The 10,242-nt window shown below is 41.9% G+C and overlaps 2 non-coding genes across 2 annotated transcripts; one reads left to right on the forward strand and one right to left on the reverse strand.

Annotated features, from left to right (window-relative positions):
• The first annotated feature begins 591 nt into the window (after positions 1–591).
• LOC141658070 (small nucleolar RNA R71) lies at positions 592–698 on the forward strand. The gene has a single exon (XR_012548979.1). It is a non-coding gene; the product is annotated as a small nucleolar RNA R71 (small nucleolar RNA).
• Positions 699–4,418: 3,720 nt separating this feature from the next.
• Positions 4,419–4,525, reverse strand: LOC141658251 (small nucleolar RNA R71). Its single transcript, XR_012549146.1, has one exon. It is a non-coding gene; the product is annotated as a small nucleolar RNA R71 (small nucleolar RNA).
• Positions 4,526–10,242: the final 5,717 nt, after the last annotated feature.

The raw sequence follows: 10,242 nt of genomic DNA on the forward strand, positions 1-10,242 counted from the left end.
TGGAAACCCGGTGGACCTTGATTGAATGTTGTGTTTTGTTTTTGAGTTTGGAAGTTTGGTTGTTGTGACTTTTGTTGGAAGGTTGGGTTTTGGACATTTTGAGAGCCATAGGAGAAGTTTGGGTGGGCTCTCAATCCGGGGTGATATTGGTTGTTGTTAAATGCTTGCTTGGCCGGACTAGACTCCCATATCCCGTTCACTTGCTCCATACAACTTCCATCTCCAACCACCAAAGGACACTCATTGGGTGGGTGTCCTTGGTCTCCACAAAGCTCACAACTATATACTTGGTTCCTCATAGAAGAATTGCTAGATGTCTTGCTTGAGCTCATCAAGGCTACTTGTTGCTTAAGCTCTTCTATCATCTCTTTCACTTCCACATTGTTGGCCGACTCGACCGTTGACTTCCCCTTTCTCTTGTGCCTATCATTGTTCCAATGAAAGGTACGAGAAGCCATTTCTTCAATAAGCTCTTTCGCCGTCTTGTGGTCTATCTTATCCAAAGCTCCCTTCCCCGAGCCGGAATCAAGGTTCATCTTCATCTCATTGTTTAACCCTTCATAGAAATTGTTGATGAGCTCATCATCTCCAATACCGTGGTGAGGACATAGCCTTTGGAGGCCCTTGTACCTCTCCCATGCTTCATAAAGGGTCTCATCTTCTTGTTGGGTGAACCCTTGGAGCTCACTCTTGATTCTTGCGGTTCGTTGGGGTGGGAAATACTTGTTGAGAAAAGCCTTAGAGACATCATCCCAAGTCCGAAGAGAGTCGGGTTCACAACTTTTAAGCCATTCCTTGGCACTTCCCCTCAAGGAGTAAGGGAAAAGCCTAAGGCGTACGGCATCTTCCGTGACTCCATTGGCCTTGAACATGTCACAACTATCCAAGAACTCGTTGAGATGCTCGTTGGGGTTTTCGGTGGCTCCCCCTCCGAATTGGTTCCCTTGGACAAGTTGTAGCAAGGTGGCTTTCACATCAAAATTGTTGGCTTGAATGGGTGGCTTCACAATACTTGGATTCACCACCTTTTTCGGAGCCAAGTTATCTCTCATTGGAACCGCGGCCATTGTTACTTCCGTTTCCGGTGTTGCAAAAGGATTTTCGAAAGTTTCAAAGACTCGTGGTCCTTCTTGAAGGTTCTCAATTACTGGATTTTCTTGAGGAATCGGTGTTTCTATAAGCCCTCTTCTACGGAGTGAATTTAGTCTTCTCGCGGTTGCTTCGATCTCGTGGTCAATCGGGCGTATTGGTTGACCTCTTCGAGCTCTCCTAACCATGCAAAAAGTCCTACACACTCAAGAGAGGGATTAGTAACAAAAGACTTAGTCTAAACAAGAACGAAAACAATTAATATCTAGCCGAACTCCCCGGCAACGGCGCCAAAAACTTGATGGTATCAAGCTATACCTCGCAAGTGCACGATTTTATCGTTGTACACTATTAAGGGTCGATCCCACAAGGAGTTGAAAAGAATACTAATTGTTCTAATCCGATCGTTTAGCTAAGTCGAAAATAAAAGATGGGGTTGTACTAAAGCTACCAACAACAAGGTAAAACAACTAAATAAAGAAATAGAAGAAAGAGCAAGATAAAATAAATAGATGTAAATCAAATGATTAAAAACCCTAAGACTCGGTTCTTCCCAAACAAATCGTAATTCCACACAATCAAATCTCTAGGCTAATCACAAGGGTAGTTAGGTGAGGAGGTGACGACTCTAATTCGCCTAAGACCCCCTTCTCGGGTTCGAAATAGGACACTAGTGCTACCCACCAACCCCCCTCTCGGGTTCGAAGGTCGGAATCCCTAACTCAATACCCGACTACCCCAAAAACACGCATTATTCCCAAGGTAGTCCAATATTTGCTAAGGTCATTAAGCCCCGTCAATTCCCGGGTCATCCCACTCCCTCTCTCGAGGGTCGATTTCAAACGCTAGATTAGAGGTGTTCTACCCGGTTCTCCTTTCGGTCTCAACCAAGGTCAACAATAGGGTCAAATCACGGGTATCCAAATCACAACCTAACCAACTCTCGTTGGTGGTCAAGGGTCGTAAGTCAACACTACCCAAAAGTCAACCCTTAAACCAAGTCAATCCTCTAACCTACCCTCACCAATTTCCCCAAATAATTAGCCTTTATGAAATTCAATTAGTGAAATTACTCATGTTGGGTCAAACCGAGCCCTAGTGGGAGACTACTCACTAATCATGGTCCTAATTGTAAAATAGACAATAAAGATGGAAACTTTGGTCACAAACATGGTGGGAAGATGAAATTCACTTCTAAACATGCAACAATCTAACAATAGGTGTAAAGGAAAGATGATTTAATCTAATAACAAGAGTGATTAAACCTAAAGACACAATCTTTAACCAAATCAACTCAAAGATTAAGTCTTTGAGGACAACTACCCAAGGAAGAACAAATGAAAGAGAAACAAAGGAAAGATGAACAATGAAAAGATAAACAATGATGAAATTAACAACAACGAACAAACAACACCAACAATCTTAACATAAACAATCAAACAAACATAAAAGAAGAACAAAAATGTAAACAAATGAAAATAGGGAGAGAATTAATACCAACAAAATAGTGAAAGAGGAATTTGGATAGAAATAATAAAGAAGGAAATCCTTCAATCTTCTTACAAACCCAAATTCAATCACTAATTGATTGAAGAACTTCTCTAATTAAGGAAAGATTAACAAAGAGATTAAGAAAGTTTAAAGCTTGAAAGGGTAAAAATTCTGGATCTAGGGTTGTGTGTACAAAAGGGTTTAAGAGGGGGTATTTATAGGCTTGTACAAGATTAGGAAGAAAAGAGGAAGAAAAGCCTAAATCCCGTGTCTTTCTTTGTGTTTTTGCGGCCCACCGGCAATGGCCGGTGCTCCTACCGCAAAACCGCAAAGTTTAAAAATAGCTGGCATCTGTGTTTTGCCGGTGGGCCGGTTGCCGGCCTGCCGGCAAAACACACTCCTCAGGACTTCTTCTTCTTCTTCATGGTGCGTAATGCCGGTTGACCGGCTGCCGGTGCTCCTTCCGGCGCAAATGAGGCCAAGCTTGTTTTTCACCAAAATCTTCAATTAATTCCATTTGGTGTGCTTTACCGGTGGTGGACGGTTGCCGCCCGCGCAAAGCACATTCCTCAGCCTTTTCTTCAAAATCTTAAGTGATTCTCTGGGGTGTGTTTTGCGGTGGCCGGACCGGCTGCCCGGCCTCACGGCAAAAACACACTCTTCACCATTTCTTCCCCTCTTATTCATGTAAAGGCAATGGGGTGCCTTTCTTGCCCCAGTTTCTCCATACTTAGGTCGTTTCCTACAAAAGGACACACACGGTAACAAGTACGGGTATTGGGCACAATATGCAAGGAAAAACACCCGAAACCGACTCGATAAGAGTCGGTATGCATAAAATAAAGAGGGAATTAGAGGTAAATTAATCGTATATCACTCGGTCTTGGTCATCCATGGGAGTGGGACCTTAACCTGACTCAAGAGGCTACCTACACTCGGGAGGGTTGGGTGGTTAGTTTAGCTAGCATTATCCCTCTTGACCCCATGAACCCGTTACTTGTTGATTGACTAATTGCCACTATGACTCATTGCTAAGGGTTTGATCGGATCCCAGGCCTTCCTCAATCTTGATTACATCTTTTACAATCTCACTTGCTCAATTTTCATAATTAGTTATTTGCACTTTAATTTGACTAGTTTAGTTGTTTAGTTAAAATATCCAACTCTATTATTATCGACTTAGCTAAGCCTAAGAATTAGAACGATTAGTAATCTCCCTAGCTCCTCGTGGATTCGACCCTCATTTTGTACGACGACAAACCGTGCACTTGCGAGGTTAAGATTTGAAACCATCAAGTTTTTGGCGCCGTTGCCGGGGAGCAAAGGCTAGATATTAATCGTTTTATTCTAGTTTAGACTAGGTCTTTCTTTGTTGCTAATCCCTTTCTTGAGTAGTGGAAGGTGTTTTAGAAGAACCAGGTAATCTTGAGTTCTTTGAGAATCCATTTGGAATTCCCGAAGAAGCAACAATGGCCGCGGTTCCTATGAGAGACAAGTTGGCTCCGAAGAAGGTGGTGAATCCTAGTATTGTCAAGCCATCTATACAAGCAAATAACTTTGATGTGAAGGCTACTTTGTTGCAACTAGTCCAAGGAAACTAATTTGGAGGGGGAGCCACCGAAAACCCCAATGAACATCTTAATGAATTCTTGGATAGTTGCGATATGTTTAAAGCAAATGGAGTGTCGGGGGATGCTATCCGCCTTAGGCTCTTCCCTTATTCCTTGAGGGGGAGTGCTAAGGAGTGGTTAAAGAGTTGTGAGCCCGATTCTCTTCGGACTTGGGATGATGTCTCCAAGGCCTTCCTAAACAAATACTTCCCACCACAAAGAACCGCAAGGATCAAGAGTGAGCTTCAAGGCTTCACTCAACAAGATGATAAGACCCTTTACGAGGCATGGGAAAGGTATAAGGGACTACAAAGGTTGTGTCCTCATCACGGGATTGGAGATGATGAGTTGATCAACAACTTTTATGAGGGGTTGAGCAATGAAATGAAAATGAACCTAGATTCCGGCTCGGGAAAGGGGCATTAGATAAAATTGATCACAAGATGGCCAAGGAGCTTATTGAGGAAATGGCTTCCTGAACTTTTCATTGGAATAATGATAGGCACAAGAGTAAGGGAAAGACAACCGTTGAGTCGGCCAACAATGTTTAGGTTAAAGGGTTGATAGAAGAACTCAAGCAACAAATTGCTTTGTTGAACTCTAGTAACACCTCAAGAAACTCTTCATCAAGTAGGTCTCAAGTGTATTGTTGTGAGATTTGTGGAGATCAAGGGTATCCACCAAATGAATGTCCTTTGATGATGGGAGAGGCAAATTGTATGGAGCAAGTGAATGGAGTGTGGGAATCAATTCCGGCTAGACAAGCATTCAACAACAATCAATACCATCCCGGAATGAGAGCCCATCCAAATTTTTCCCATGGCTCACAAAATGTCCAAAACCCCACTTTCCAACAAAATCCACAATTCACACCAAATTTCCAAGCCCAAAATCAAAATCCCACCTTCCAACCAAGACCACAATTCCAACCACTAAATCAACCAACCAACCCATCATTTCAACAAAATTCCCAACCGTTCCAACAAAATTCTCAACCCTTTCAACAATCCACCCAACTTAAATCAAACATGGAGCTCATGATAGAGAAATTGATGAATTCTCAAACCCAATTCATCACTCATTCCAACCAAAAACAAGAGGAGGCCACATCTTCTATCAACCAACTAAGAACTCAAATGCAAGCCTCCCAAAGAATGACGGATAATCAAATCTCTCAATTGGCTTCTCAAATGAGTCAATTTCAAGCCTCAAATGGTAGGTTTTCGGGTAAAACCGAGGAAAATCTGAAGTCTATTAATGCTATACATTTGAGGAGTGGTAGGGAGTTGGAAGACCGGGTGTTCATAAAGAGGAAAAAGAGTCGTAAACCGGAAGTTATGGTTGAACCACCAAAAGTGGTCGAAGATGATCTTGTAGAGGTTATTGTGGAGACTCCTATGCTTGTTGATGAGTCCACCAAGGTTGTTGATGAACCTACCAAAATTGTTGAAGAACCCAAGGAACAAGTTGTGAGAACATATGTGCCACCAATTCCTTTTCCCCAAAGATTGGCAAGGGCAAAGCTTGAGCAAAAGTATGGGAAATTCATGCACATGATGAAAGATGTGAACATCACCATGCCTTTTATTGATGCCATCAAGGAGATACCCGCATATGGAAAATTCTTGAAGGAGTTGATTTCCAACAAAAATTCTTTGAGTCCAACAACAACGGTGAATTTGTCCAAGGAATGTAGTGCAATCTTAATGAATGATTTGCCCCAAAAGCTTGAAGATCCGGGTAGTTTTTCTATCCCATGCACAATTGGATCCATTCAAATAGAGAGGGCCTTATGTGATTTGGGAGCTAGCATTAGCCTAATGCCTCTCAAGATTTTCAAGAAGTTGAAGGGATTTGAGCTCTCACCTACAAAAGTATCTTTGCAACTTGCGGATATATCGGTGAGGTATCCAATTGGCCTAGTGGAGGATGTCCCACTCAAGGTGGGAAAACTTGTGATACCTTGCGACTTCTATGTGATGGATATTCCCGAGGATTCCAAAACTCCAATCATCCTAGGGCGCCCTTGCCTTGCTACGGGAGGTGTCTTGATTGATGTGAAAAATGGCAAACTATCTCTTCAAGTTGGTGATGACAAGGTAGAATTCTCGTTGGAAAATTCCATGAAATCTCCTTCTATGAGTGACTCTTGTTGTAGAGTGGATGTGTTGGAGGATTGCTTGAATGAGCATAATCTTGAGCCTTCATATTTGGACCCATTGGAAATTTGCCTAACTAAGGAGGGGAATGAAGGTGATCTTGTGTTGAGAGTATATGCGATAGGAGATTTGGGTGAAGATGACTCAAGAAAAGATGAATTTGAAGACCAAATTAATGATGAGATTGAGTTATATTTGAGCTCCCCCAATTCATTTAATCTAATCTCTTTAGAAGATGCACCTTGGTTGGATAACTCTTCAAGTGATTGGGAATCTCAAGTTGATGTCTTAGAGGTGGCTCTTAACGGAGGTGGAATGGAGTATAGCAAGAGTTGTGAGGAAGATAAACTTGGCCCTCCCATATGGGACACTTATGAAGACTCCTTGCAAAATGATAAGTGTGGGGAGGGAAGTTATGAAGGGCTTGATGCCCCTATTTTGGATGTTTATGATAATGAGTAAGACTCTCCACTACCACCTCCTTCCGAAATCTTTGAAGAAGATGTGCTTGTCCATGACAAGTGTGGGGAAGAAGAAAAAAATTGGGAAATGGAGATTGATGAATTCGAACTTGCCATATGGGGAGAGTTGAAGAGCCATGAGAAAAACTACAACATTTGTAGTTTTGACTCTAGCTTGGAAGAAATTGAAGCTCTCATTTTTGGAAATGATTCGGTTCAATTGGAGAGTCAAGAAAATGGGAATAAAAATGACAACATCATGAACCTCAATGTTGAGAAGTTGATTTCTCCACCTCTATTTCCTTACCATTCTCCTTCGTTTGATGACAATGGGGAAATTTCCTCATTCTATGAAGTTTATGAGATGCCTTTCTCCCTACCTCCTAGCTACCACTTCAACATGAAGAGCCCACAAGATGGTACAAAGAAGGGTAAAAAGAAGAATGACAAGAAGTGTTGGAGAAGAGGTTGGTTGTGGTATGCTATAACTTGGTGCTACTTGTGCTTGTTTGAGGCTTTTGCTAAGGCCTTTGATCGGTTGCTTCGTGCTTTGAGTGACATGGATCACGCAACTTGGAAATTCAAGCAACACATTTTTGGATGAGAGGTTTGGTGGAGTCCCTTAAGAACCACCACATTGTTAGTATTCTCTTCCCTTGCTTTATTTATGTTTTGCTTGCATTTGCATTTAGTTTACTTAACTGAATAGGAGTTAATCTAAATTAGCTCTCTTTGCATTCATGTAGTGTAGTTTTCATTGTCCTTTAAATTTAGCATATAGAATAGTTCATGCATTACATTCATTAACCAAAAACCACTTGTAGACACCTCATTTCTGCACCTCCCGCAAACCACCCGGTGATGATTGGGCCGCATGTTTGGTACGCGGAACGATTTATGACAGTTCATAAGTTTATCGTCAAGTGATTGCTCAAACACTAATGTCTACCTCTTAATTGTCATCTACGTGCCGATACGGTCGTTTTGACAGTAATTAGAGTACATTTGGAGTCCGGGTCAAAAAACCGTCTTCATTTCCTAAAACCGTCAAATCCCGAGTCAAAGCAATGGGCTTGTCTACCTAAGGTTAGGATGTCATAAAATGTTGAGATTATATCTCATTTTGAGTCCTATGTCACTTCTTTGGGCTAAACTAAAAGTTTACATTACAAAATGTGCATTTCATTTAGCTAAAATGACAACCCGACCTTTAGGCCCGTTTTAAGAGATGATAACAACTTTTTTGGGTCAGGCCTATTTCACATAAAGTTCTAGATCTCTTTCTTAGCTTTCCAACGCCACCGAAATCACCTTAATCCGAGTCTCGTAGAGAATGTTATGCGTAAAATACGACAGGCTGTCAAACGCGCTTTCTTGCACAGGAGGAACCCGCTGAGGAAAGGACGCGGCAGGTGCTGCGCCTCTTCCAAGGGACGCAGCACCTGCTGCGCCTCTTCCTCAAGGCTTTCTTTTTGTCCAAGTTTCCGCGTTTAACCTAAGTCGGTTATTTCCGGATCTTTATCTCCTTTCCTAAACCCTAATTCCGTGATTAGTATAAATAGGGACCTTCGTCCCTCATATTTCTCACGCGAGTGTCCGCTCTTCTCTTCTACCTTTGCATTCTAGACCACGTTCTTACTTTTTGGCGTCTACGTGCTTGAACATTCGACCACGTAAGCTCGGATCCTTCTGAGTACCAGCCTCGTTTGCATGACCGACCAATTTGACCAACTCCACATCAATCAACTTAATCAATCTTAGTCTTTTTCCTCTTACGAGGGCACTTTCGTCGTACATTCGAGTCGAGCATCACTAATCGTTAACTTAGTTCATCTCGTTTCGTCAAACATGTAAGTCTGAGGGTGTAAATCCTTCTTTTATTTATTGTTCTTTATTTTTGTAATCACTATTGTAAGATTTATGTCGAAAATATTCTTAAAATCGATTTGTAAAACCTTGTTTAAAAACCCTTTTTTCGGATTATCAGAAGACAACCGTCGAGAAAGGACGCAGCAACTGCTGCGCCTCTTCGTGAGGCAGCCGCAGTTCCTGCTTCCTTTCTTCTTCCTTCGTCTTTTGTTTATCCTTTTGTTTTTGTTTCGTCTTTAATTGTTCATTGTTATTTGGCATGATAATCTGATTATGATAGTTCTAACATGTAATATATTATTCATCATCATTTAGTATTTAATTCATCTTTTCAAATCCCGACTTAAATCCCAAGTAATCCAATATTTGCGGGTTTTCGTCATTAAATTCAATCCGGGTTTTAGAGATTCGATTTACCCATATTGAGTCTCTGGAATTCGATCTTTGATATATTCCCATCTGTTATGTAACACCCCAGCCCAAACCAGGTCGGGAGCGGTTACTTATGATAGCTCACCAGGCTGTGTACATGGCCCACAGATCAACACGGGTCCTTTATAGCGCATTTTGTCCTCACTCATGCACATCTCGGAAACCTTCCCAGGAGGTCACCCATCCTAAGACTACTCCCAGCCAAGCACGCTTAACTTTGGAGTTCTTTCGCATAGATGACCATAAAAGAAAGTGCACTTTGTTGATATGAGTAGTACTTCCAATCCCTTTAAGCACTAGTCATTTAATCCTATCACTGGACCTCTTCAATTACCGTGGGGTGTTACAGTCACCCCCACTTGAAGAACGCAACGTCCTCGTTGCGCCTGGGAGCATAACCGCTAACCCAGAATCCTCCCCCGCTAGGTGTGTGATCACAATGGAGCGTATAACCACTGCCTCCAGGAGCGTATAACAACTGCCTCCGATCACCACACGGTCGCAGGGTTGCTCTGATACCACTTGTAACACCCCAGCCCAAACCAGGTCGGAAGCGGTTACTTATGATAGCTCACCAGGCTGTGTACATGGCCCACAGATCAACACAGGTCCTTTATAGCGCATTTTGTCCTCACTCATGCACATCCCGGAAACCTTCCCAGGAGGTCACCCATCCTAAGACTACTCCCAGCCAAGCACGCTTAACTTTGGAGTTCTTTCGCATAGATGACCATAAAAGAAAGTGCACTTTGTTGATATGAGTAGTACTTCCAATCCCTTTAAGCACTAGTCATTTAAGCCTATCACTGGACCTCTTCAATTACCGTGGGGTGTTACATGTTATTTATCGTATCCATCATTAATTCGTCATTAATAACTCCTTTAACCTAATTAGTTTGTTTAATTTGTTAATTAACCTTTTAATCTTGTATTAATTTGCATTGTTTAATTTCATATCATGTTTTATTGCTTTTATGACTCATTCACATGTAATTAATACATTAAATCACTTCCATCCGAGTTAAATATCGTAATTAATCCGTAAATTCACCAATTAATATTAACGATTTGCAGTTCCGGCTTCACAGCCAGAATTCACCCTTGGAACAGACGCAACAACTGCTGCGCCTC

The sequence above is a fragment of the Silene latifolia genome, chromosome 5 (genome assembly GCF_048544455.1).
Source record: "Silene latifolia isolate original U9 population chromosome 5, ASM4854445v1, whole genome shotgun sequence".
Lineage (NCBI taxonomy): Eukaryota > Viridiplantae > Streptophyta > Magnoliopsida > Caryophyllales > Caryophyllaceae > Silene > Silene latifolia.